This window comes from Alosa alosa, chromosome 15, assembly GCF_017589495.1.
Source record: "Alosa alosa isolate M-15738 ecotype Scorff River chromosome 15, AALO_Geno_1.1, whole genome shotgun sequence".
Classification (NCBI taxonomy): Eukaryota; Metazoa; Chordata; class Actinopteri; order Clupeiformes; family Clupeidae; genus Alosa; species Alosa alosa.
Genome location: NC_063203.1, coordinates 5,450,931 through 5,454,563, shown reverse-complemented (window position 1 = coordinate 5,454,563; position 3,633 = coordinate 5,450,931).

Genomic DNA, 3,633 nt, shown 5'->3' with positions numbered 1-3,633 from the left:
AACCCTCCCACTGGATGTCACCTGACAAGAGGGCTCCGTTCGCAAACACCGCAGTAGGGGACCAAACCTTGAAGGTGTAGCCCAACCAGAACCCCATTTCTAAGGGACATCTTTATATTATAACGTTACACAGAGGCGGACAGAGTACACAGCTTCATTACTTGAGTAAAAGTACAGATACCCCTTGCTAAATTTTACTCAAGTAAAAGTACAACAGTCAGATGACTACTTAAAGGAACCATATGTAAGAAATGTATTTCAATTAATCATATGGCCCTGATATGTCACTAGACATTAAGAAATCAAGAAAAAAATTAAGAAATGTTCATTTCAAATACTTATATCACTGACAACAGTAGTCCGACCAGGATATTGCCATTTAAAAAGTGCAGCCCTCAACTGATGTTGATGTTGTGTTTTGTCATGTCATGTTGTGTTTTGGCCTGATGCGCCACCCTCTACCTATCTACTAATCACAAAGTCAGTAGTGTTTTGGCATCCGGGTTGGCAACCTCGAGTCAGGGGGGAGGGGGAGGGGATACACCACTCTACAGTAATTTGAAACTGATTGCAGTACCAGTTTTGGCCACAATCTTACATATGGTTCCTTTAAGTAAAAGTACTGAAGTACTTGTTTTTAAAAGTACTTGAGTATCAAGAGTACAAGAGTAACCTACATTTTCTAAATATTTCATTACTACTGCCATATTTATGTACCGAAACGTCCTACATGGAGTTATGAAAAATGTTAATGTTATTACCTTGGAGGATGTAAAAGGAATTGAGTAAAGTAAAATCAAGTTATTTTCATCTTTTTACCATGTTACCAGGGATGGGCAGTATTTCTAATACATGTATTTAAAATACGTATTTCATATACAAAATACTATTTTGTAATTGAAACACTTGAAGCGAAAACTATCATTATAACTTGTTCAGAAAATTGAAATAGTCTGGCGAGGTGGGGCCACGGGTTGGCACATTCCCGGGATGGACCTGCAGCGTCTTCATCCATTGTTTCGTCCATGGTTTCGTCTCTTATCTAAATCTGACCATGGAGTTGACTTTGGCGGAAAGCTGAAGGTGATTGCTGATAGGCTGTCCCAATCAGTGGCGCCTGCACAATCCAATCACGTTTGAGAGGGAAACAACAAATTGAGGGTTTCCGAGATTTTTCTTTTTTCCTTTTTTTAGAAGAAGTAACGGGTACTCACGGTTATGGATAGAAATGTAGTGGAGTAAAGAGTACAATATTTGCCTCTCAAAAGTAAAGTCATGAGTACTCCCCAAAAATTATACTCGAGTAAAGTACAGATCCCTCAAAATTGTACTCAAGTACTGTAATCAAGTAAATGTACTCAGTTACTGTCCGGCTCTGCATATACATATCAGTATAAATGACAGGTAGGCTGCTCTCCGGCACCAGTGTAGGAGTAGTAGGTAGAAAAAAGTAAAACTATAAGTCATGACATTTTATTTGACCAGCTAAAGCATTACCAGCAAGCCGTCAAGCTGGCAAAGACTGATTATAAGGCCTACTCAAATATCATCAACAGAAATGCCCACAGACCGAAGGTGTTGTTTGATACAATCAACTTTATAATAATCCTTCGACTTCTGCAACCTTTGCTCCCTCAACGGAACTGTGTGAGAAGTTTTTACATTTTTTCATTGAAAAGATTGATTTGATAAGAGCTACATCTCTCCTCCAGTTTCTGTTCACTCGGAGATGCAAACTCTTTCATATCTCCAATACTTCTCTCCGGTCTTCTGGGCTTCTCTCCCAACTGTTTGAAGTTGTGGCAAAGATAAAAGCAACATGCTGTCCCCTCTGATGTCATTTCATCACACATCTTTAAAGATGTTTTTCCTGCAATCAGCCCCCTCATTTTGGCCATGATAAATGGCTCTTTGACAAATGGCACTGACTGTCCCCCTCCTCTGTCAAACACGCCATTGTACAACCCCTTCTTTAGAAGCCCAGCCTCGATCCAAATAATCATAAAAAGTATAGGCCCATCTCTAAACTACCCTTTGTCTCTAAAATCCTGGAAAACATGGGCTCTTCACAATTATCCTCCTACTGTACCTGAACCAGTCTGGTTTTAGAGCATTACATAGCACAGAATCAGTCCTGCTGAAAGTTCTAAACGACATTCTGCTCTGTATTGACTCCGGCTCTGTGCTATTTTAGTCCTACTCAGTGCAGCGTTCGACACGATCGACCACTGCATACTTTTACACTGCCTTAGAGATAGCGTAGGTCTGCAGGGTCCAGTTTTAGATTGGTTCTAATCATATCTTTCTGATAGAACTTTTAAAGTCCAAATGGGAAACTGTTCCTCCCTATCTGCCTCCATCAGGTGTGGCGTCCCCTCAAGGTTCAATCCTAGGCCCTTTTTTATTTTCACTGTAGTGTATATGCTTCCCCTTAGTTCAATTTTAGAGAAATACAATATTCAATATCACAGTTATGGAAATTACATACAACTGTACTACAGTATAGCATCTGTATTATCAAAAAACTGTTTGACTGCTTGGGTAAAAATTAAATGTTGGATGGCAAGAAACTTTCTGCAACTAAATGACAGCAAAACTGAAGTGATTTTAGTTTAGATTTTAGTTTTTGGAGCACCAAGTGCTGTTTCTGAAATAAGTGAAGCACTTGGACCTAGTGATGGCAGTCTGACACTGAAGCTTCGATACGTGCTTCAAACCATTAACTACAATTCCATTTGAACCACTGCTCCGAAGGTTGCTTTGGTACGGAAAAAACACGTGACATATGACGTCCGAAGCAGAAACTGCTTCGTTCTCTGAATGAATCACCTGAGTGGTTCGCAGCGCCACCGCCTCGCGAACCAATCGTGCTGCCACTGCAACTGGCACGGCCTTGTTTCTAGTCTGAATTGTAGTGCGCTCAAAGCATAAACACTTTAGGCTAATGCACAACATTGCGTTTAGATCGTAGCCTCTGTGACAAGCATAGTTTGTTCGTATCGATTTATTTTTATTACAATGTAAGAGAGACGTGGGAAAATTTTATTCTGATGGATCCTGATCGATCTTTATTTGTAAAAAGAATGATATCTCATTCTTATTCATGTGCACTACGTATGTGTGGGGGTGGGGTGGTTAGGTGCGTGCACTAGATTTATTTCACTAGTAAAGATCCTGTCCACTATCTAGCCGGGATAATTTAGATGCAGTCTTGGCTTTTCACCAGGAGGAGGTCGCTGTTACTGAAGCCTCGAGTAATGAAACCATTTTCGAATCAACTGTTCAAAGTGGTTCAGTGCTTCATCAAAGCTTAATTTGCCCATCACTACTTGGACCTCTGGCTGACAACCTCTATCCGGTTGTAAAAAACCTGGGGGTTTGGCTAGACCGCTCTCTAAATTTTAACAAACAGGTCAGCAGTGTTGTGAGTGGGAGTTTTTATCATCTGAGAAATGCTGAATCCAGTTTTATCCTAAAGTGATTTAGAGAAAATCATCCATGCCTTTATCACATCTAGGCTAGACTATTGCAATTCACTTTACTCTGTTTTAACCCAATCCAGCATGGCCAGATTACAACTGGTGCAAAATGCGGCTGCACAACTAGTAACAGGTACCAAGAAAAGAAAACACA